The sequence below is a fragment of the Carassius gibelio genome, chromosome A15 (genome assembly GCF_023724105.1).
Source record: "Carassius gibelio isolate Cgi1373 ecotype wild population from Czech Republic chromosome A15, carGib1.2-hapl.c, whole genome shotgun sequence".
NCBI lineage: Eukaryota > Metazoa > Chordata > Actinopteri > Cypriniformes > Cyprinidae > Carassius > Carassius gibelio.
Window position 1 is genome coordinate 7,407,552 of NC_068385.1, and position 25,771 is coordinate 7,433,322.

Below are 25,771 nucleotides of genomic sequence, written 5' to 3' on the forward strand. Positions count from 1 at the left end.
TTGAAAATAAATAAATAAATAAACTATTCATGAAATACATGTTTTTGTCCATCACAAGTTCTCATTATAACCAGCAGAGGGCGTTATTGATCTATCAAATAATTTATCAGGATTTTGCAGAATGTGAAATGAAAATGAAAGCCTGTGGTAAATGATTAAACATTAGTTGTACGTGCTTTTTCAATTTCATTTCAATAAGAGCAACTTAAAGGAATACCCCGAAATGAAAATGACCGATTACTCCCCCTCATGCCATGTGACTTTTCTTTGCAGAACACAGAATAAGATATTTTGAAGAACACCGGACCACACTAACACTGTATAATGCATTTCTTTAAAATATTAGCTCCTGTGTCCAACATGAGAATGAAATGCATTCAGGTTTTGAACATTAATTACATATGCAATTGTATAAGTGACTGTACAGTAGCAACTGTGAAATAAAATACCATTTTCTTTATCTAGTTGTCATTTATACCAAGTGTACGGCTTTTAGCTATTTCAGTAAAAGTTGTTCAGAATCCGAGAATCGAGAAAGCATCAGAATTTCTTTTTAATTTCCATTATTGAATATACAGTTAAGAAAATTATCTCTAATATCATAACATTTCATAATATTACATTTCAGTATTAGAGCTTGAGGATTAAATAGACAGCCATATAGATAGATGGAGATATGCATGGATGGATAGATTGTAAACTTTGCCAGTATGCATGTCAGTTGAGTTCATAATTTTCCTTCATGTCTGTCAACTTTTAGATGAAACAATGCGCGCTCTCGTTTTTAGTTGCATGCGCGTTCGCGTATCACCCTCCCCACCCAGGACGCGCGAGGCTGCGTGGAGTGAGCGCTCGAGAGTATTGCCACTGCACGAGAGAGTGATATACTACAGACTAAAACCTCTGTGAGAGAGAAACGCAGATCAGCACAAGCGGAGCAGTTTTTCAGTGAATTAACCATCAGCAACATGCGCGTCACCGCCACGCCTGTCTTGAACAACACAGCAAACTAGGATTCAAGGTATGACAACAAATCAAACTGTTTGATCACGCAAAACGTGAAACGCGGCTTTATCTGAGATGCATTTTCATGCTTCAGCTCTCAGTATGATGCTTTTTTCTGTTTGAGATTGAAAAGTGAACGAGCACGAGTCAAAGAGCAGGTGCAAACTGGAATAACATGAAGCCTTCAACTTATTTTGCTTTTAAATGTCAGAACATGTTTTCAGTGGTCCTTAACATGCACAATTATTGTTATTTTTCTTAAAGTGTTGTTATGCATGTTTGTGTGTAGATTCTCACAGTTGCGTTGCGTTTGGTCATGATGTAGGGATGTACCCTGCGTTTATACAGGATTTTAGGATATATACCTACTGTATGTGTGTGCATGTATATAACCATATGGCTGCTGCAGAACTGTTATAGCCTAGTTATTGTTTAGTTGTGGCTTGCATATATATGCTTATGTGGGCTTCCCTTTGTTGTCTGTGGCCACATGTTTGTGTTTTTTTAATCAGTGTGTTCGCTTTAATGAAAGCAGTGCGCACAGGGGTTGATGTCATCTTTAGTTTCTTCAATCCATCACAAAGCCAGTTTTTTGATGGCTGTAAATGCTTGGTTACATAAACGGCACTCTTACTGTGTGACCTCATATCACAATTGTGTTATTTGTTGAATCTGATATTTATGAGGGAGTGTGGTGGACAGATGTTTAAACGGTCATAATGTCACTAATGTGAAAAGGGGGCTTTATTGCTCGGGACCTGACGGGATGCTCCATGCAGGCGGGGTTTGCTCGGTTTTTCTGCAGATGGGGGTTTCCTTCTCGTCCCCTCCCATTTAAAACGAGCATCCATCGTTAGTTCAGTGTGGAATACTAGCCTACTATATGCATCCTTTTTGTATTAACACCATGCATTAAATGGCACCATTACCTGACATAAATGTATTCTGCATTATGATAGGTCACACCTGACTCTGTGACAGAACAGGGCTCTAAACAGCTGAGAGAGTCAGGGAGCTGCCAGCCATTGACAAACGCTGTTTGTCATCTTAACTGCTCATCATCGTTTTTGCTGACATCAGGTTGGCTGATGTGTTGAGAGGGCGAGGTCAGCGAAATTGCAGTGCCATTAAAAATGTGAAATAAAATTCAGTATGCAATTCTAAAAAGTTTGAAGCAGTGGAATGACACAGCTGTTTTTTTTTTTTTTTTTTTTTTTGAAAGTGCCATTCATATATCATCTTGTAAATTATATATTTTTTTAATTTTGTGTACAATTGTTGACAGTCTGAATTACGTCCCTGATAGCACATGTACATGTCTATTTGACGTCTGCATATACAACACAGACGTGTTTGCTCATCTGCAATACAGTACGTCTATAGGACGTTCCCTATTAGATGTCAAATAGATTATTTTAAGATGTTGATTATTACGATGTTATTAAAACATCTTAAAGACTTCTGTCAGATGTCTGTGCTATCCGGGAACTATGGAGCCAGAAGAGTCTCAATAAAGATAAATGCACACACTACAGTCACATATGCACACATAGGATTCATACATCCACACACATAATTCATAAATACACACACAGGATACACAAATGCACACAAAATTCACAAATGCACACACAAAATTTAAAAAGCACAGAAGATTCACAAATGCATACAAAATTCAGAAATGCACACAAAATTCAGAAATACACACACAATTTAGAAATGCAAACAACATTTACAAATGCACTCAAGATTCACAAATGCACAGGACAAGATTCAGAAATGTATTTATGATGCACACACACATATATCTTGATTTACAAACTCCTTGCGGTCTGTGAACTTCACTGCATTTGTGTGTGAATTTTGAGACTCCCCTGACTTGGCTCGACACACAAATGCCTTTTTTTAAACAGGGAATGATCTGCAACCAATCAGATATCTCCCTTGTTTTAGCCAATCACAAGAATGCACCCCACGTGGAGGATTGTTTACTTATAAGCCAATCAGCGAACGACTCACTTTCCTCACGCAGCGAACGACTCACTTTCCTCAGCGAACGACTCACTTACCTCACACAGCCGGCGACTCACTTTGCGCAGCGAGCGACTCACTTTCCTCACGAGTCACGCAGCGAACGACTCACTTTCCTCACCCAGCGAGCGACTCACTTTCCTCACGAGTCACGCAGCGAACGACTCACTTTCCTCACCCAGCGAGCGACTCACTTTCCTCACGAGTCACGCAGCGAACGACTCACTTACCTCACACAGCCGGCGACCCACTTTGCGCAGCGAGCGACTCACTTTCCTCACGAGTCAAGCAGCGAATGACTCACTTTCCTCACCCAGCGAGCGACTCACTTTCCTCAGCGAACGATTCACTTTCCTCACGAGTCACGCAGCGAACGACTCACTTTCCTCACCCAGCGAGCGACTCACTTTCCTCAGCGAACGATTCCCTTTCCTCAAGCAGCGAAGTTGAGCGAACGATTCACTTTCCTCACGCAGCGATCAACTCACTTTCCTAGCGAACAACAGCCGGAGACCCACTTTTCGCAGCCAGAGAGCCACTTTCCTCTCGCAGCGGACCACTGACTCTCTCTTCTTGTAGGGACTGAATATTATAATTAAAGTGACTTCTATATTGCATCCAAAAGAATATTTAGATATATTTAAATATTCAAAAAGGTTTAAACATTTTTTTTTTTTTTTACTTTCATTAAAATATTTCAATAAAATGAAATAATTGCCTATTGCAAATTTATGAATCCATGGTTAACTTTTTTTTCTGCAGTCACTGGGCTATATGTATTGAGACATTTTTAAATTTATATTTAGTAAAAAGTAATAAAAAATAAACCTGAATTGTAATCTAAACATCTGTATTTTCATACAGTTTAATACAATTGCTGTGTGAACACGTTCATGTGATTGGCTTATAAGTAAACAATCCCCCCACATGGGGTGCATTCTTGTGATTGGCTAAAAGAAGGGAGATATCTGATTGGTTGCTGATCATTCCCTGTTTAAAAAAAAGCATTTGTGTGTAGAGCCAAGTCAGGGGAGTCTCAAAATTCACACACAAATGCAGTGAAGTTCACAGACTGCAAGCAGTTTGTAAATCAAGATATATGTGTGTGTGCATCAGAAATACATTTCTGAATCTTGTCCTGTGCATTTGTGAATCTTGAGTGCATTTGTAAATGTTGTTTGCATTTCTGAATTGTGTGTGTATTTCTGATTTTTGTGTGCATTTCTGAATTTTGTATGCATTTGTGAATCTTCTGTGCTTTTTAAATTTTGTGTGTGCATTTGTGAATTTTGTGCGCATTTGTGCATCTTGTGTGTGTATTTATGAATCATGTGTGTGCATCTATGAATCCTGTGTGTGCATATGTGAATGTAGTGTGTGCATTTATCTTTATTGAGACTCTTCTGGCTCCATAGGGAACAGACAGACAGACGGATTCCAAAAAGTGGAAAATCCAAGTTGATAGACCTTAATCTAGTTCATTATTAATATAATGGGACATAACGGGATTGTTGGAACATCCTCATTTACCTGAATTCACCCTACTGTTTGCCATATTTAATAATTTAGGAATTGTATGCATATTGCAGTAAGGCTTCCTAAAAGTAAGGCTTTCCTGTGGCAAACCTTTAATGGGAACGTTTAATACAAGTTTAATAGGAAATTGTATTCATTAATGGTGATTTTTATAGAAAATATACATTAAGCCCATTTCATTTTCACCAGCTAGAAATTGCCCTCAAGCGAAATGCATCAATTAGTGAAAAGGGGTGAAAACCATTATACTTTCATTATTTGTTATAATATTCAAAACATAGCAACAACTTCTTCTAATTAATCTACAGCTTGTCATGCATATGCACCTGCTTGCCTCTTGATTTCTAGATTAATATGACAGAGTCACGAGGCATGGAGGGAAATCTTGAGGCATCTCTAGAGTCATTATGCAATCACTCTAATGCTTCAGAAAACATGCAAGCATAAACACACAGTATGTTAGGAGAAGTTGGAGGGCAGGCCAAGAGCTTCTCCTGTATGTCCCTCATGTAGCCTACATCAGTGTTTGAGGTCTCTGAAGAGGTGATGCTCAGACACGGAGGCAGAGCATGTGTGCGCTTGAGCTGTTTGACATTCTTATCATGTTCACTCATCAGTCATCCTCATTTGGAGAATGGAGCAGTCTGTCCTCTCCTCTGATTTCTTCATTCTCCTGCTTTCCTGCTTGACTGCACTATTGAAAATAAAATTGTCCCAGGACTGTGGGACTGTAATGGCTGGCTGCTAGTAACTGCTCTGAGTGTGCGTTCAGCATTGAGACGTGAGTGAGAGTTTAAGTCAGTAACTGCTGCAGTGTTCACACAAACGCACACACACACCGAGGAATTCCTCTTCTGCACGCTCTGAGTGTGTGTGTGTGTGTGTGTGTGTCGACAACATAACATGCCTTGAAGCAATTCCTGCTGAAAGAAAGCAAAGCGAATGCTTTAATGTAAAATTTCAAACTCCAATGTGCTGATGCTCCTCATATTTATTTCCCTAATGAACGTACAAATAATTGTTCTAATAATTTTAACATTATAAGAAAGTATCTGTCTGTCTGTCTATCTATCTATCTATCTATCTATCTATCTATCTATCTATCTATCTATCTATCTATCTATCTATCTATCTATCTATCTATCTATCTATCACACTAAATCATTGTAACTATTGTTCTATAGTTGTCATTCTATATAATTAATTTATAATTTAGTTTTGTGTATTAATTACATTAATGCAAAAAATATAAATAGCACACTAAAATGGTGTAAGACTTACTTTGAAAAAATTTCTAATTTTTTGGGCAAATTTAACAAATGATTACAAATAAATGACGAGTAACATTTAATTTTTAATTGAATTTTTAAATTAAAAGACTGAAACAGTATTTTCTAGTAAAATGTGCTTTTATTTACAACTTTGCACAATTTCTTTTTTTTTCCATTCTAGGAGTGCTCTTGAAATTGAATTTCAATCTATTTTTGAATCCTTCCACCATGTTTTCTCTGCCCGTTATTAACTCTTTAGATATTTATGAACATTAAATTGTCAGAATACAGCTGCCTCAGAATATATGATCATGTAGAGCTGAAAAGAAGCATAGAGACACCTGTGAAATCTCTGCTCCTAAACTGTACCACAATATCCCGTCCGTCCCTTTACCTTATTACCTGGTAGTGCTTGGTCATTTTGTGCAACACCAGAATGAAGAACAGGAAGAGACTCACATCCTGCTGAGACGGAAAGCACTACACACACTCATACATATGCATGTGTACAGTCAGCCAGGACCCCGCTGTGCCCACCCACTCGCTCTCTTTGGCCACCAGCCCGTCTCTGTGGGAGCAGGTGTCTTGCAGTGGGCAGATTCATCTGTCGTCATGACGGGGGCTCCTCTCTCTCTTCTTCTGAGATCACTGTGTCCCCTTCCAACTCCTCGCATCTCTTAACCAAACTCAAGACATTTGCTGGTTCAGGGAAGATGGAAGCATCCGGAAGACTAATAATCCAGAGCAGTGACCTGCAAAATTAGAGGCCAGGAGTAGAAAGCTGAGTCCTTCTAGATCGTGAACAAAACTTGCTGATAAACATGTTTAACAGAGGATGCCAGAAAGGATCTTTTGAGGTTAGTGAATTAGATTTGGGCTGGACTCCCACAGGATGCAAGATTACTGCATTTTAACACCAGTTGGTTTAGATTCCAGTAAAGTGAAATTAGTATTGCGTTTAGTGGGTGGCTACAATCCTGTGTGTTTGTGTATGGATGAGGTTTTGCTGCCGTTGTTCTGTGAGAGCTGTGCTGTTATAAGTGATTCGATTTAAAGGAAAGAAAGGCCAGTAGATTAGCAGGAAATGGTTAGTGGGCCATATTTAGAGCTGGGCATGGACTCTTCTGAATTAGGCCAATAAGCAACCACAGAACAAACTATTTGAAAGTGACGTGACATTCAGCCAAGTATAATGAACCATACTCAGAATAGGTGCTCTGTATTTAACCCAGCAGTGAACACACACACACACACCATGAACACACACACGGAGCAGTGGGCAGCCATTTATACTGAAGCACCCAGGGAGTCATGGTATTGCCGGCCCGAGGCTCAAACCCACAACCCTAGGGTTAGGAGTCAAAGTCTCTAACCACTAGGCCACGACTTCCCTGAAATCAGGGTTGCCAGATCTGCGAGTCAAAACCATCCCAGTTGTATTTACTAGACGCTTCTATCGTAAGCAACATAAAGTGCATTCAGGATATACTTTTTTACCTGTACATGTGTTCCCTGGGAATCGAACCCACAACCTTTTGCGCTGCTAATGCAATGCTCTACCACTGAGTCACAGGAAAAAATTTTTTTTTACATTTGCTATTCAAAACTAGTCCAATATTAGCCAAATTACATTTTTATCTGTGCTTTTCCTCTCTTTCAAATTTGTACCACAGGCTTGGCTGAGATGGATTTGACTACAGTTTGAAACATCTATCAATGTTATATCTATCTTTCTGCCGTTCTTTCTGTCTATCCATTCATGTATTGTTCTATCAATCCATCCATTCATCTGTCAGTCTATCTATCTATCTGTCTGTCATTCTGTCCATCCATCCGTCTATCTGTCTGTCCAGCACTCCATGCATCATCCTATTTATTGTTCTGTCAAGTGTCTGTCGTTCCATCCATCCATTAGTTTTATCTATCCATCAAATCATTCCACCCATCCATCCATCCATCCTTGTCATAATGTCTGCCGTTCTACCTATCCATCCATGCCCTGTAAATAAAAACAAATATATATGCATAAAAAAATAAACAGTATGTTAAACTACTGTAGGATGCTATTTAAAAAAAAAAAAAAAAGTTAAGTTAAATGGGTAACTGCATTGCATGTTTTATTCAGTGCGTAGGTTCTGTCATATCATAAATGAAATGATTATTTTGGATTTAAATTTTTGTATTATCCATAATAATCAACACACTGGAAACTTTATAACAAACCATATGGTGCACTTGACATCATGACGATTGGTTTGCATCTTTTCGTATAAAATATATCTTAGGATACAGCAAATAAAACAGTTTAAAAATGAATAGAAGTCAAAGGGAAGTCTCTTCAGGATATAAAGCACACGCTGCAGGGGTCATCTCGAGGTTGGACAGTGTGATGATTGCTCTCTCTCATTCTCACTCTCACATTAAATAAAGGCTGTAGGCTTTCCTATGGTCACTATATGACAGAGCAGGACTTGGACACGTGCTCAAACAGCATGCCTCGCATGTTTTCTCTCTTGTTTTGTTCTCTCCTCGCCGAGAGTAATGCGTGCGGCGCTTCTGTTGTGTTGTGAAGCTCTCGGCACGTTTAACTCTTTACAGTCCATCAGACTGACAACAGTCAAAGAGCGTGACCTGTCTCTCCTCTCTCTCTCTCTCTCTCTCTCTCTCTCTCTCTCTCCTATCTATTTTTGTGTGATGGAGTGAGGTAAATGTAGAAAAGGAAAAGGAGGGGAGGAGAAAGTAAGAAAGTACACAGTCATGGATCCATTAGCCTTGGTCGCTCCAGTCAGACTGACTGTGATGTGAAAACGTTCGCTCAATTTGAGTTTGTCTTGAGAGAACCTCATGCTTGGGCTTCATGCTGTTTCTCTCTCTCTCTCTCGCTCTCTTGGGAGGATGAATCTGACCCTTTTAGCTCATCACAAATGCTCCAGAAAGTAGTTGCATGTTTTTTCATCTCATGATGTGAATAATGACATGTTTCAAATTAAAGTTTTATACAACAATAAATAAACCTAACAATCCATTGTTTATGTATTGTTCAATTTAATGTAACTATAATGTAATATAATGTACTGTAATTTATATGTATCTGTTTAGTTAAGTAATTATTTATTTAGGAAAGTTCAACAGTTTAGTTGTTGCAGTGAGAATTTACAAAAAGGTGATTGTTTTGAATAAAACTACTTTATATGTTACTTTAACAATATTTTACTATACACTATACCATTCTTGGAATACATATTTTTAATTATATTTTTCATTTTTAACAAGGAAGCATTCACTTGATCAAAATTGACAGGTTAATATTAAGTCAATATTAATTAGATTAGATCCTGAGAAAATTATCACATTTTCACAAAAAAACTAAGCAGCACAACATTTGCATCAAATTGTTAATAATCAGAAATGTTTCTCATGCATCAAATCATGATATCAGAATGATTTCTGAAGATCATGTGACACTAAAGACTGGAGGAATGATGCTGAAAATACAGCTTTGACTAACAGAAACTACTTTTTAAAATACAGTATATTCAAATAGAAAATTATTATTTTAAATTATAATAGTATTTCTCAGTATTACAGATTTTTTTTGTCTTTTTTATTTATTGGTAAATAATATTGGTATTATTATTATTATTATTATTTTGGTATTTCAAAAAGTAACAATGGAAGTCACTTTCATTAGTGTAATGCAACAATGTAACAAAATATTTTTTAAATTAACACTCCACTGAAGGCACCATGTAGCCTTAGAGATTAATGAATTATTTATTATTCCATCATTCCAGCTGCAATTCATGCATCATATCCCAAACTTCCACCTCCGGAGTTTGAGCACATCACCTGCAGAGCAGATATAAACCGGCACGTACCTGAAATGTCAGAATAACCGACCGACCGCAGAACAGTGAGGTAGCAGCGTTTGTGATTGTGATGGAGACATGTCTCACAGTCCGGTGGAGTGTAAAGATGGGAAGAGTCAGCTGTTCCAACCACAGATCTTTCATCTACTTTTGCTCTGTAATGGGAAACTCAGTGAGGTGTGCCGACAGGTAAAGAGAGGGAGAGAGAGAGGAAGAGGAGAACGACAACGTGCAATCCAGCAAAAAAAATGGAGAATAGAAAATGTGTTATTATAGGACCAAAGGCAGTGTCAGACAGAGGAAGTGCAGGTGAGGGATAAAGAGCAGAGAGATGCTGCTTTCTCCAGAGACAAAGCCCAAGACACAGCCTGCTCTCTCTATCTATCTCTCTCTTTCTCTCTCTCTGTCTCTCTCTTTCTCTATCAAGGTTAGGACCTCATATTGCGGCTGAACTGTATTTGTGTCAGAAAGACAGACAAAGTCACTGCTGTGTGTTTAGAAAGAAGAAATGAATATAAATCCATGACATTGGTGTGTCTGTTTTTCAATTTAGGATAGAACATGATACATGGAAATGAGCTGTTGGGTGAAAATCTATAGAAATGTAAAAGTAAACGCATATGTCTCAGATGGTAACATATCCAAGCCAGGATTCACCCCAAAATCAAAAAATTATAATTAATAAACCAATCAATTACAATGCAATAAATAGACTATGTAATATTTTTTTATATAATAAATTATTTGAATTAGTTTATTTTTTTCTACATTTTCTGTTTCCACTTTGAATTTAGTCATTTGTGACCCTGGAGCAGAAAACAGTCTTAAGTCTCTGGGGTATATTTGGTCAAAGTTATAGATTTTTCTTTTATGCCAAAAATGATTAGGATATTAAGTAAAGATCATGTTCCATGAAGATATTTTGTATTTTGTAAATACATCAAAATGTAATATTTGATTAGTAATATGCATTGCTAAGAATTCATTTGGACAATTTCAAAGGTGATTTTCTCAGTATTTAGATTTTTTTGCTCTTTCAGATTTCAGATTTTCAAATAGCTGTATCTCAACCAAATATTGTCCGATCATATTTAATGGAAAGATTATTTATTCAGCTTTCAGATGATGTATAAATCTCACTTCCGAAAAATTGATCCTTAAGACTGGTTTTGTGGTATAGGGGATGCATATATAATTCTTATTTATTTTTTAATATATTAATTTTATTATTTTGGTTAAAGTTAAACTATACTGAAAAATTAGAAATTACAACAAGTTTTTAAATATATATATTTCTATTTTATTATATATTAGTTAACAATTATTTTACGTTTATAAGTAATGAAAGTTTATTTTATCATTTTAGTTTTAGATAACTAAAATTAACCTTGTACTGTAATCCAATTGTTGAAATAGAAAATAATATAAAACTATCTTAATGGTCCTAAAAATGTGTTTATTTCTTGACTTTGGAATTAAATGCATTTTTATGTGTGCATTCTCAACTTTCTCTCTAGTCATGAGGTGAGCTCACACACACAGATCTCTGGTGAGTTTTCAGTCCGCTAGAGCAGAGATTCAGAGGTGCGCTGATGCTCTCAGGGTCTGACAGCTCGTGACAGGGAGAGAAAAGACAGAATTTCAGCTGCATTGTCAAACACGGCCTTCAGCTGAGCTCCCCGTCACAAACCAGAGCTCAGGGGTCACACACACACACACACACACACACACACACACACACATCAGAGCGATCCCTCAAAACCGAGTCCTCTGCTTCTGCTTCTGCCTGAACCCAAAGTCCATCATGTCATTCTGTGTTTATAAAGTACTTGTAAAGACAAGAACTACAAGTCATGTGGTTCACTGCTCTCAGACGATGTGTGTTTGTGTCTGGGTTCCCAGTGTGATCGCCACAGACGTCATATTCAACGTTTGACATAGACATCAGGAAGATTATTGAAGCTAAACATAGTTTATTAAAACATTACTGATCATTCATTGATTTGCTCCAGACAAAACGCTATTTTTCCTCTTTCTAGGAAAAGAAACATTGAAATAATCTTAAAGCAGTCTGAGAAACTGCTATGAAGTAAATGCCCCCCCTCCCACATTGTTGTATGCATTTTGAAGTGTTTACCTGTTCACTCAAAATATAATTTCATTTTTATATTTATTTGGAGTGGAATGCATGTTTTTTTGTGCGTGTGCTATTAAGTAATTTATTGTTACATTTAACGTGTATATACACATTTAGTTGTTATGTATTATATGTATGTATGTATGTATATATATGCATTTACATAAATCAAGTTAATTAAATGTAAAGGAAATATAATACAGGGATAATGCAAAGTAATAATATAAAAAGAGAGTACAATGGGAATTAATTTTGAAACATAATACAAGTACACTAGAGACTTTCTCTCTCCCAACAGGCCTTTTGTACTTTTCCCTATCATCCACTTATGTGGAAGCGATGTTTGGAAATGCAATTTGTGTTTCTGTCTGATGCCTTGATATACTGAATTGTTCAAAATAATAGCAGTACAATGTGACTAAACAGAATAATCCAGGTTTTTAGTATATTTTTTATTGCTAAGTGGAAATCAAGTTACCAGTAGATGCAGTAGATTCTCAGAAAACAAACAAGACCCAGCATTCATCATATGCAAGCTCTTAAGGCTGTGCAATTGGGCAATTAGTTTTTCTTTTTTGATATCACCCCACAAGTCCTCGATTGGATTAAGGTCCGGGGATTGGGCTGGCCAATTCTTAAAGGTCCCGTTTTGCACGCTTTTTTGAAGCTTTGATTGTGTTTACAATGTGCAATATAACATGTGTTCATGTTTCGCGTGTAAAAAAACACAGTATTTTTCACACAATTCACCTATCTGTATACCGCTGTTTTCACTGTCACAAAAACGGGCTGATGACTTCCTTGATCTATGAAGCCTCTGCTTCAGAAATACGTAACGAGTTCTGATTGGGCCAGCGGTACCTGTGTAGTGATTCGACACAAGCTGAGAGCAGGCTGCCCTCCTGGTAACGTGATTGGGCTAGAACACACGTGCTGGAGATGTATTTATAGTCACAGGACCGTTTTTACTGACGAGATGCACATGAAAACCGCATTTGTTTTTTTGCACAGCCCTAACATCTAGTTAACAAAGCTAAAAAGCGTTGCCCTTTGTGTAATAAGTTACAGAAACTGTTAAACGCACCAACTTAAATAATAAAATACACTTACCAGTTGTGGTCCAGACAAAAGGGAACTGCTCCATCTTTCAAGAATAATCTTTGTGCAAATCCGGCATTAAACTGATTGAGATTGAGAAAGTTGTCCTCAGCAAGCTGTCCTCAGCAAAATGAGCTGCACATAGTTTTACATGTGCATATTTAACTCAGGAACCGAGTTAAACATACATTGTAACCATTAATCTCAAAGTACAGCGTTCCTGGGATCCTTGCTCGTTTACTAGTGTGTTTGGGGTCATTGTCTTGTTGAAACAACCATTTCAAGGCCATGTCCTCTTCAACATAAGGCAACATGACCTCTTCAAGTATTTTGACATAGGTAAACTCATCCATGATCCCTGGTATGTGATAACTAGGCCCAACACCATAGTAGGAGAAACGTGAATTTAATTATATTTTATTTGAGTTGGGTTTGATCCGTGTTTGTACAGGATCATTCAGTCTCTCTTTCTCTCTATCTTACCTTGTCCATCAGTTTCTATTATCCTGGATGGGAAAGTGTCCGACTTCTGTCTTCCGTTTTTTCTCCAGAAGGTCTCTCTGTGGAGATAAATGGTAATGTCATTCTTTATCTTCCTCATATTTTATTCTCTCTGTTCCCCCTCACCTCGTCTGCCCTTTATATCTTCTCTCCATCGTTCTGCACATCACTCACTCTTCCATCCGTCTGCTGCATCCCTTTCACTCTCTTAAGAGATTTATGGACAGGGCGAACGCAATCTGTACAGTGTCAGTAATTCACTTTTTTAATAACATCCAATATTTGCCCTAGGAATTGATTTTAGGGGCACTTTAACCTTTATAAGAGCACATTTTTTTCTGAGCTAAGAACACACATCATGCTGTTCATTTGTGTCAAATGTCACCATATAAAAATGAATATATATATTATTATTATTTATTTATTTATTTATTTTTTGAAAAATGGTCATAAGTAAATTTTATCATTACATAATATAATATAATTAATTATCATAACATTTTTATAAAACACTTTTATTGTTATTTCTTTTATTTTACTTTTTGACAGACATTTATTTATTTATTTTTACATTTTTGCCCCAAGCAAACTCTTTCATTTCTTATCCGAGTGCTGTGTCTGGACAGAAGGTCCATTTAAAATATGCATAAAGACATTAGAAAAGAAAAATGGGCCAATTCATCAGCGAAATTGAATGAACTCTCTTTTCTGCAAGTCCTGCATTGAGATCTCAGACGGAGAAATGGAGAGCGAGAGAGATTTGCTGACATCAGTCTACTTTTCTTGGCTCGGTTTGTTCCCGTGAGTCAGCAGGGCTGTGAAATATGGCCTCTTTCCTGAGCTCTGCGTCCTGATTGGCCGAGCATCATTGCGCATTCGTGAACCCTTCATCAGTCTGCGAACCCCCCCCCCCCTCTCTCTAATCTTAGCCTGATCTATAAGGACACACCTGGGAGCCGATGGGCCTCACAGCCATTAGGAAAAGGTTATGGAGATAGTTATTAACCCTGTGTGTATTGCTTACTAGAGTTTTAGATCCCACTGATAACAGACAGATGAGAAAAAAAAAACAAGTAATTATGGGACTCTTGACAATCTGTTTTTCTCTAAAATTAATAACGAGCCTTGAATAGATCCATAATGAATCTTTAATACGTATTAAAGCAATATGTTCTTCCATAAACTGGAGTTTCTTGAAATAATCTCTGGGTGATGCTAAAAAAAAATGTGCGTGGGGACACTTTCATTGCAACTACAAAATGAAACTTTAATTTCCCACTGTTTGGCTTTTATTGTACAGGACACTAAAACTCTGGCATACTTACAGAGACTAAAAAAATCTACAGTTAAGGGACCAGAAATTCTCAGAAGAAATTCTCTACAAGATGTCGATGAGTTTGATTTTTTTGTACATATTTGTAGAAATGTAGCATTGCATCACTTGCTCATCAATGGATGCTCTGCAGTGAATGGGTGCCGTCAGAATGAGAGTCCAAACAGCTGATAAAAACATCACAATAATCCACACCACTCCAGTCCATCAGTGAACATGTGGAGAAGACAAAAGATGAAACAAATTCATCATTAAAACGTTAACTTCAGTCCATAATCCATAATAATGCTTTCTCCAGCGAAAAAGTGGTCTTGTCTGTATCAGGAGAAAAATGTGCACAGATCAAGCACCGTTTACAATTAAAAAGAATGATGCTGGATTTTGATGTGAGAGACAACAGGAGGACTTTTTCCACTGAAGCATTATTATGCCTATTATGCCAGCTTTTTATCAGCTGTTTGGACTCTCATTCTGACGGCACCCATTCACTGCAGAGCATCTGTTCCCAAGAAGAAACAAACTCAAGAAACTCAAACTCTATGCATCTTTGATGTAGTGAAGGTTTAGCAAATTTTGCTATTTGGATGAACTCCAATAAGTGTATCCTGCAATTCACTGTAAATTAGAATATAACAAACTATAAAAAGCATCTACGAAATCACCTGCTTTATATCTCAAATGAGATTTTAAACCAGCATTAGAGTTAAAATCGTAAAGCTGTACTGGTGAAATAATAAAGATGAATGTTGTTTTCTTTCTTTCATTAGATATGAAACTTGTATCAGTCTGAAATCTCTGTGTCAACTAAACAAAGAAGTTTATTAGGCAAAGAGGTTTATTAATAATAGTATAATTAAGTGTTAATAAGATGGTTTTGGTAGATCACCAGATTTCCAGCATTGCACAAATACAGTATTTATTGCAATTAAATCTGTAATTTTGTGAAATATTTCTACAACTTTTTTCTAGTATAATATATTGTAAAATATGATTTATTGTTGTGATCAACGCTGAATTTTCAGCACAACATACTAAATATATTTACCGTCACCATTGAACAATTCAATGCATCCCTGCTTAATAAAGGTGTTCGTTTATTTCAGTAATTAATGCTGCAGCAGGTCAGCGAGTGTGGTTTCGGTCGGTCAGTAGTGTTTGTCACGCGGTGGAGCTCAGCGGTCTGTTTCTCAGGTGAACGAGGGCTTGTAAAGGTCTTCGGCGTTTGCCAAAGCGCAGTCAGACTGCAGATTGATAATGTAATCAGTCCACAGAGTCGCCAACTGCTGAGTAAACCTGCTCGCAAACCAGAGCAAGTGCACTGCTGCAGAGAAACACAAACACTGTCCAGCTGTTACATTTCTGGAATTACCTTCTTGGAGATGACATGAATAATGAATCGATTTCATAAATGCAGCGTATATTATTACATGAATAAATAATGCAGGACTGAAGTACAGAACGAGTGCACGGGTATATAAGTGTGCCTTCATTCAATAAACAACCTGTTCCACCAATAGAATAGAATTGGGCAGTAATAGTTAAAAAGTGTCCATTATCGTTTATTATTGTAATTTTGTTCAATCAGCCCACAAGCAATAGTTCCTGATTATAGGCACTGATTGCTCTGAGACAATTCATTGTACGCAACTTGATTTAGACGTGATTGGCATATCAAAAAGCAGGTCAATACTTTCCTTATATCCGGAGCATGCATGAAAAACTGGATGGATTTAATCTTCTGCAATTAAAAAACAAGATGCTTGCCTTTCACATGTGCATTAAAACCAGATCTGCAGTTTTTGTGTTGCATTTTGTGTGTTAACATCCAGCTCTGTTGAAATCAGCTGCTATTCAAGGCTTGTTCACTATTTGTGTGGCTCACCGTTATGTACAGTAGTGTGTTTCAAATGGCTCACTAATGAAGATTTATTGAGTTAAGATGCTGCTTTAGAAGTTTTAGATCAGATACTCTATGCCTGCTTTTGTTATGGAAGTGCATTAGCGTATGATATCTGTAATATCACATACGAGTGCCCGGCAGCTCATGATGGATGATGGTTCCTCTCTTGTCCTCCTCAAACCTGTCCATTTGCCAGTCAGCTCAGATTGAAAGCGAATGCAGCGTCAGAGGTCTGCCCTCCTCTGAGATCATGTGGTTAAGCTGATGATGGGAGATGTTTCTCTGTTCATTGAGATGCTTAAGTAGAGCGAGGTCTCTGTCTGGTTTGACAGCATTGATTCAGATTAAGTGAAGACATCGTCTTTTCACAGATGAGGACTCGCTAAGGTAAGAATCAGATTTCACATGTTGACTTTTCCTTTTATGTTTGGCTCATCCGGATACATTTTTATTAGTGGGATTTTATATTAGTAGATTGCTGGGGGCTGCTGCAAAAATCTCTGTTTTGTATTAAAGCAGTGTTGCTTGTACCTTAGCGTTTTCATTCTCATTGTGATTAAATGTTTTATATAATTGTAATTTAATTAACAGCCCTATTTCTGAATAATATTCAGGATTTGTGTGTGTTTGTGTGTTCAATAACTGTCATAGAAACAGATATATAAACCTAAAAAATATATGTAGCTTATTTAGAAAATGACAGAAACTCAAACATCTAAATCATCGAAAGTATTGTTCGTTTAATATTTTTCCAAGCTGAACCGAGTCTTGCATTTAATTGCTTTGTGTTTCCATTTTTAAAGCATAAAGTTCTCTGTGCAACTGTGAAATGTGTAAAAAATGTGCTCTAATATTATTGTTTTGTCACCACACTGACTAATGCATATTATTATATTAGGTCACATTTTTGGCTAAATGTTACACAGTGTGTGTGAATCTCACAAAGAAATATTTAATAAACAAATATATATATTTTGAATAAAATACATATACGTCAAGGTCTCACTACTTCAATGCATCCAGAAAAATATTATTTTATTTACATTTATAATTGTGCATATATAAATGTATGATATTTTATGATTCAAATACAATATAATGATTAGATATTGTTTTTTTTTTTTACATTTAAGTAATACAATATGAATTTGGGAATGTGCTTATTTTGTTTCACAGTATTAAGAAAACATTATTATTATTACACTTTATGCAGAATATATTGAATTCTTGTATTATTTTTAAATAAACCAAAATAACAATTTTCTTTTAATGTTAGGATAAAATATGACTTGAAAGTGTTATTTTATTGTCGTTAATATACTATTATAGTTTTCTTGTTAATTTGGAATTTATTATTATTATTTTTTTAATGTCTATATAGTTTTTATTTATTTAGTAGATTACTTATTTGGCTTTAGTTATTTTAACATCAAGTTAAAGTTGCCTTTGCAACTAGCTAAAATAAAACGTTTTTATTTATTTTATTTCAGTAAATGTGTCTTTTGTTTCAAGTACAGGTAACATTTTCCCCCCCAGTTTTAGTTGATAATAATAACCCTAACTTTAACATTTCTTAACCATTTTTATTGAATTCACCCGGTAGTAATAATGAAAATCTTGGACTAAAGTGAGCATTCTTTAAATCTCAAATTCGATTTTGCTGCTTCATGAACGGGTTAAACATCAGTGCAAACCTAAAGCATCACTGAACTCGTATCTCTGTGTCCCAGCGGGACGGAGCAATGAGTGAAGGTAACTGAACAGGACTCTCTAGGGATTGTCTTTATCCCTCTGGCTCTTCAAGGAAACTAGACAAGTCTGGTCTGTTCTGAACGAAGTCCATTCTTCTCAAGGAGAACTGATACAGATATGTCTCTGGTTTGCTCTGTGGTTTCTCTCTAAAGATGAAGAAAACGATTGTGGTGTTTTTTTAAATCAATCGTCTGAATGGATGCGCCCCTGTGGGCTGCTTATAGATACGGATCATGGGTTTCTTCTGTTCCACGTGAGATTTCTGGTTAAATGAAGTTACCGCTGGGTCACGACTGCAGGAGAGAAGGAGAAATCAATAGAAAGTGAAACACAGCGTGAGAGAGTTTCATCAATGACCTCATTTCAGTGTCAATGTCAGTCTCCAGATCTGTTTAGATGCTAATTGTTTTTCATCAGGACATTGTTTACAGACCGTTTCATTTAATTGGCCCCAAAATTGTGTTGAAACCTTTTTTAACCACAGCCATAGGTTGTTTTCAGACTTTATGCAGTAGAGGGAATTTGTGGATTTGGCAGAATTGAAGCTTTTTGGAGTGATTGGGAAAATTGCAAAAATGTAGTCGCAGCATAATGTTTTAGCTTACGTTTGCATCCTCAACATGAGACAAAAGTGTCATTGCACGTCATATTGTAAGTCCCTCGTTCCCTGTGCATTAATTCCCGTCTGAATGCATGAGTTTTATTTCAGAAGAAGCATATAATATCTTCAGGTCTTGCTGGGAGGTTCCTACTTATGAGTTTGGAAGCTATAATTATAATTTGGCTCATTATAAAATATTTCTTTCTCTGCTTTTCACTTCCAGCCAAAGCAAGAAGCATTTTAGCAAAAAATGAAGCTTTTTCAGTGTATTTTCTGGCAACATTACATAAAATGCATACCTGCTTAGTTAACTTTCACAATTACAGAAAGCAGAAATTAATACTTTTATTCAGCAAGCATGCATTCAAATGATCAAAAGTGATTTTATTATTACTGTATTTTTGCTGAAATAAATGCAGTCTTGGTGAGCAGAAGAGACGACTTTCAGAAATATAAATAATCTTAACGACCCCAAACTGTTGAAAAGTGCATGTAAAATACATTGACCTTCTGCCGTGATTTTTCAGTCAACACATACGTGGGCACACAGAAGCTTTACCACTGATAATAATAATAATCATCCTGATTCAACATTTAATTTTACCGATTGTCTGAATAATGCCTTTGTTTGAAGATTAAATAAACCTGTAAAGTCAACGATGCAAGATCAGGATTCAGATGAGAGATTAACAAACACATCATCCTATGCATATATTATATATACTACATAAAATTGTGTTTTTATGAAGACGAGCAATGACATAACTACAGATGAACTACTGTTATTCTCAGATGAGCACACGGTGTGCTGGAAGGGAACATTCAGTCCGTCTGAAAGTGCAGAGGAGGACCACAGTTTGCTGATAGCATCTTCTCAACGACTGAAAGACTGGACATGTCCTCATTTCATTCCTTCAGTCTGTCCAGCCAGCTGAGGTGAACAGGGAAAACAGAAAAAGAAAAAGTAAAGTGAGAGAGATTAATCAAAGCCAATGCCTCATTCCACTCTCATCAACCAGAAATCAATACGCCGCTCTCCAAACCTCAAGAGGAAACGGCTTTCATCGGCTTGAGTGAATACACACACACTTTATTAATAGAGGCTGTGTTAACAGGCCGAAAAAAATATATACAAAACTATATTTAGTTTTATTAAAATAATAATAATTTAAGTATTTATGATATGGTAATGGTGATTTCATATTTATTTTCATATTGAATTTTATTTATTTACTTATTTTATTTAGTTTTTTTTAACAAAATTATATTAGGATATTAAGTAAAGATCATGTTCCGTGAAGATATTTTGATATTTCATACCATAAATACATCAAAACTTTATTTTTGATTATTAATATGCATTGCATATCTCAACCAAATATTGTCTGATTATAATAAACCATACATCAATGCAAAGATTATTTATTCACCTTTCAAGTATTTATTTCAATTGTGAAAAATGTACGCTTTTGTGGTTAAAATGATTAATGAACCAGTTGATCATATTATTTAATCATAAAAGAACCAGTTTATTGTTGTTGGTTAAAATCTTGATTAATTCAGTGCTGCCTTTTGTCAACTTTGTTATTTATCTGGCTCTGTTTTTAAATCCCCAGTGGGTTTGAAGAGCAAGTGAAGTGATCCGAGGGCCGCTGACGTACAGGGACCGGTCTGAATAAACAGTAAACACAGGGAATCTCACTGATGGATCAGATCTAGGGACAGAGCAGTGTGAAGCAACACTAGTGACTGTTTCAGAGTTCACAAACACATACATCTGCACACACACACACACACACACACACACACACACACATGATCCATTTATCTGATTATTCGTTCTTGTCTGGTTTGCAAGCTTGATTGAGACCGGCAGCTTGTTCTGGTTGCTTGGGCCTAGATGTGACCGTCAAACACACACACACACACACACACACACACAGATAAATGTTTCATTTGCTATCTGAGACCCTTGGTAGCAGCTGCTTCCCTGGTGTGATCATCACCAAACAGACCCTCCATCACTCTGTCTCCTCTCTCTTTCTTTCCTCATCTCTCTCTCTCTCTCTTTATGTGCTCGTTTGTTTTGCAGACAGTAATGAGTTGATATGTTGTGTCCACATCGGTCAGCTGCTTGTTAAGTGAGGACGCCGAGCTGCGTTCTGATTGGCTGCAGAGTGAGAATGACTCATAAAGGAGATAATGTGCTCATGATCTCTGGCAGGGACAGTGTTTTATGTGGCATTGGCAGACAATAGTGTTTTGTGTGTGCAGGAAAAGTGTTTACAACCCAAAGCAAGCCAAATGGGATTCATTGGGATAATTATAATTATCATAAAAATGACAGAAACACAAAGAAAAATGACTGAAACTTTAAAATTTATATTGAAAAATATATATATATTATTTAAAATTTTTACGAAAACTATAAAAGTATATCAAAGAAAAATTTAAATATAAATTTTTGTAGCAGTTAATGGGATATTATATTACATTATATTATTTATTTTTCTTTATGCATGAAGTACTTTTATTTTGATATCACCTGGGTGTGACATTTAGAGCTGGTGGGCAGGAACATTTTTAATTTGGGACAATAAATCTGTTCCATTAATTTATTATCAGCATCCTTATGATTATTTTATGTGGATTTGGTGCGAGCATTGAAAAATCTCAACCTTCTCACTGTGTGGGTGGGTTTTTTGGATTATTCTCATTATATTTTTTAATCTTTCTTTCTCTCGTTCCTCCATTTCCTTCCTATCTTCTCTCTCTTTCTCTGGTGATATATATACAGTACAGCTGTGCTCTGACTGTGTTTGTCACTTCCTAATAAGGACTCTGAAGAGTCGTGGAGAAAACTGGCACATGCACACACACACACACACACACACACTCCAAATCTCTGTACAGTCCTTTGTTTTTCCCTCTCGTCTCTGTCCTGTCATCTAACCTTTCTTCTGTCAGGATCTCTCTCTCTCCCTTCAGCAGTCTCTCCCTCTTTTTTTTAAGTGAACACATTTGAGTCCCTCAGAGGGTTAACCTTCCATTCATTTAATCAATTTCTTTCGTGAAAACACATACATTTGCATTAGATATTAGAGTATGTTAGGCTATTTTTATTTTAATATTTTTTTTTATATTTGCATATAATATTTAATGTTTTTTAATAGATTTTTAAGCATATTTTTTACATTCAAGGTCTTGCTTTAAAGGGAAAAATCCTTTGAAAATGCAATGAGCTTTGTTGTTAAAATAAAAAAAAGAATTGCGCTTTCAACATAAAAAAACAGTCCAGCATACAAATATTTAATCATTATTAAGCCAGCATGAATACAGATTAAATATTTTATGTAAATACATTTGAAGTCTTGTTTTAAAGATAAAATTCCTTACTAAATTGATTAAACAAACAAACATTTGATTTTTATAATGCATCAGTCTGTCATTTAACATCTATCTAGTAACCTTGAGCATTAATTATTCCCGACTTCTCCCCTAAAACACACACTTATCAAGAGCGGCTGAAGTGGAAAAACATCAATCATCCTCTATCACGCTGTCACACGCGACATTACACGTCAACTAGTGACTTTCCTGATCTCATTTCTCAACACACTTGGGGAATTTACTATAAAAGATTTGCACCCACTGCCAGAGTTGATTATTCACTTTTTGTGTTGGTTCACTAAAGGAGTTATAGTATGCAGATCAAGTAGAAAGGCAAACTGGCCCAAAAACCTTTTAGGCCAGTTCTGAGTGAAATGGAAAATCGAACTGGTGATTTTTTTAAAAGTCTTTTTAACATTCTAAGGGTCATATTGTTCGTTTTTCAAGCTATTTTCCATTTTTTTTTAGCTTACACTTGCAGAAAAATGGTACAAAAGCTATTACTGGGCTTGTAGCTTTTCAAAATGTACTCCTTTTGTGCCTTATTCATCCCTAAATGGTGCATATTAGTACTTAAAAGGTGCAATTTAGTAGCTTTTGAATTTTCTTTTTTTTTCTGAGACTGCATCATATTTAATTCACAAATTTCTAAGACCTCAAAATGATCAGCTTGATTCAAACTTTGCTGGAAAACCTGTTACACACGATCTACTAAATAAATGCCTTCTGTCGTCTGATTGGTAGTTTATACTGTATTATTGTAGAAACGTCCACCGTCAGCTTGTGTTCCACACTCCTTTGCTGTGAAATCTTTTCTGATTTTTATGAGGTCAACATGGTCAACATATATTGTTAGTAATATGTCAAGACGAAGCTGGTTTACTTGATTAACCATACATTAAGCAAAAAAAAAAAAAAAAAAATGATCAACAGGTTTTTGCGGAGTGTATATTTGTTCATCTCTCAGTCACCATTGTATTGCATTGCATTGCATTATATGTTTTTGCCATAAAACTAAGCATTCAAATTTCATCTTACTAACACATTTCATTGGAAATTTAGAGAGACAACTGATATTTATATCATTTTATGACCTTCTGCTATACTGTTATAAAGATCTCATGGATTTACATTGAGCATCAGAATGTGATCTTGCTTTTTGGTCGTATAAATATCAGTATCTACACCAAATTGCATGTTTTTGGTAATTTTAACAAGTGGTCCATTAAAAAATATTTAATGGTTAAGGAACACATTTCAGTGGCATGATTGGCGTACACCCACACATGCATTTCAGTATGTAAATACTATTCATAGCACTTCAGTTCAATTAAGATTACAAGACACACCGCACATAAAAAAACATAAAACTCATCCTCTGCCGCTCACACACACACACACACACACTGAAGCTCGGTTCGCATCTAATCCTCTCTTCAGCTCGTCACAGTTCATTAAATATGTTCAGACACACTCGCCGTCAGCCCTGCTTTTCTTTCAGAAGTACATGCTGTTTTTAAACCTCACTAAACCCAATTCTTCTAGAACTCACAGTGTTTACCTCATTCAGTTTTCGAGCAAATATTGAGCCGTTTGGGCTGAGAGGCCTGATGCAACACAACAAAACTAGAACATCTCCTAGAGGTTTTCTGCAATGTGAGCGTGCAGAGCTCTAGTTTTGTTGTATCAAATCACTTCACTTGAATTGTGCAGTACAAGTGGTGATGTGACAAGTGTTCAGCTTCAACTAGCCTACATTTTCTGTCCACACCGAGGCAAAAATTCTGCACAAAGCAACTAAATCGCATGCATTTGAAAGTTTAGAGTTAGAAAGTCTTTTCAGCTCACCAAGACTGCATCTATTTGATAAAAAAACAGCAAAAAGAGTAATATTATGAACTATTATTACTACAATTTAAAACATGATTTGAATTTGAATGCATTTTATAATTTAATTTATTCCTGTGATGCACAGCTGTATTTTCAGCATCATTCCTCCAGTCTTCAGTGTCACATGATCTTCAGAAATCATTCTGATATACTGATTTGATGCTCAAGAGACATTTCTGATTAATATCAATGTTAAAAACGAATATTTTTGTGGATGCATTTATTAACATTACTTGGTGAATAGAAATGTCAAATTAACAGCATTTATTTTAAATGGAAAACATTTGTAACATTATAAATATATTGTCTATTAGTTTTGATCAATGTAATGCATCCTTCCTGAAATAAAGATAAATAAAAATCCATAAAACTTTAAAATTGTAGGTAGTGTGTATTTAATTCCAATAACAATTAAATTCCCTATCACATATTTTAGTAATCATCTTAAATTTACATCAATCAAAAGCTTAAACATTCAAAATGAATCCTGTGAAAACAGGACATTTTGTTACCATGTAATTTTTAGCAGGCTCCTCCCCCTAGTGGGCGGTGTCAAGTGTCATATCACAAGATTTACCACTTTATTTTATAACCAAACTTTTTCTAATCTTGATAAAAACTTTTATTGGAAATGTTAGAGTCTCAATGTCAAAATTTGATGGTTATTTTGTTATAGAAGTAATACTGTGACAGAAATGTATACATTTGTGACAGAATTTTTTTAATGATGTTTGGCTGTCACCAGGAGGCTATTTTTGGAGTAGCGCCTTTTTGTGATATCAACTTCAAATTTGGAACATAATAGTTAAGTTAAGTTAAATATTGGTTTTGCAATTTACCTCAAATTCTGTTGTTAAAAATCTAACTAAACTACAAGCACATTTTATAATACATGGTACATACTTTGCAATGATAGTGCACTACAAAGCATCACTTTGCATCTCTGCTTATTTGCATAAAGTTGATTGAATTCGCCGCATCGCTGTTCACACCCACATTGCTTCGCCAGCTGTTATTAAGGTCACTCTGGTTCAAAATTAATCATTTCTCATCACTTTGCTGCTGTAGATTTGGATTTGGATGCTGCTCAAACAAATGCAGTTTCCTTGGCTCTTGTGGGCTTCATACGTCTTTGGCTGGCCTGAAGGAAGCGTTGGACAGAGGAGTGAAAGCTGTGCTCTGATCCACAGGTTTAATGAGACACGAGGGTGGATGAGACACACGAACCGCCAAGCGGGGGCGTATCCGGAACGAGTTTTAATTACAAAACACCACATCGGGAGGGAGAGATGGATGGAGGGAGCGAGTGAAAATGAGCCGAGACCGGATTCAGAGAGCATAGCACTAGACTGGAAACCACTTTTGTCGTTTAACACCACTTGCAGTTTCTTCATAAAGTGTTAAAATCTCATTACTATAGTCATTTACTTGGGATTGTTTTTGTTTATCTGTTGGAT

General features: G+C 36.1%; 1 protein-coding gene across 3 annotated transcripts in view; it reads left to right on the plus strand.

Annotated features, from left to right (window-relative positions):
* The first annotated feature begins 742 nt into the window (after positions 1 to 742).
* Positions 743 to 25,771, plus strand: part of LOC128029520 (sodium/calcium exchanger 2-like) — an 82,394-nt gene continuing 57,365 nt past the window's right edge. For 2 of the 3 annotated variants that reach the window (XM_052617340.1, XM_052617343.1), the window contains exon 1: positions 743 to 1,021. The gene's annotated coding sequence lies outside the window, so the exon portion shown is untranslated. Of the gene's footprint in view, positions 1,022 to 6,672; positions 6,701 to 25,771 lie in introns of those variants that run through there. The other variant, XM_052617342.1, reaches the window with a different exon arrangement.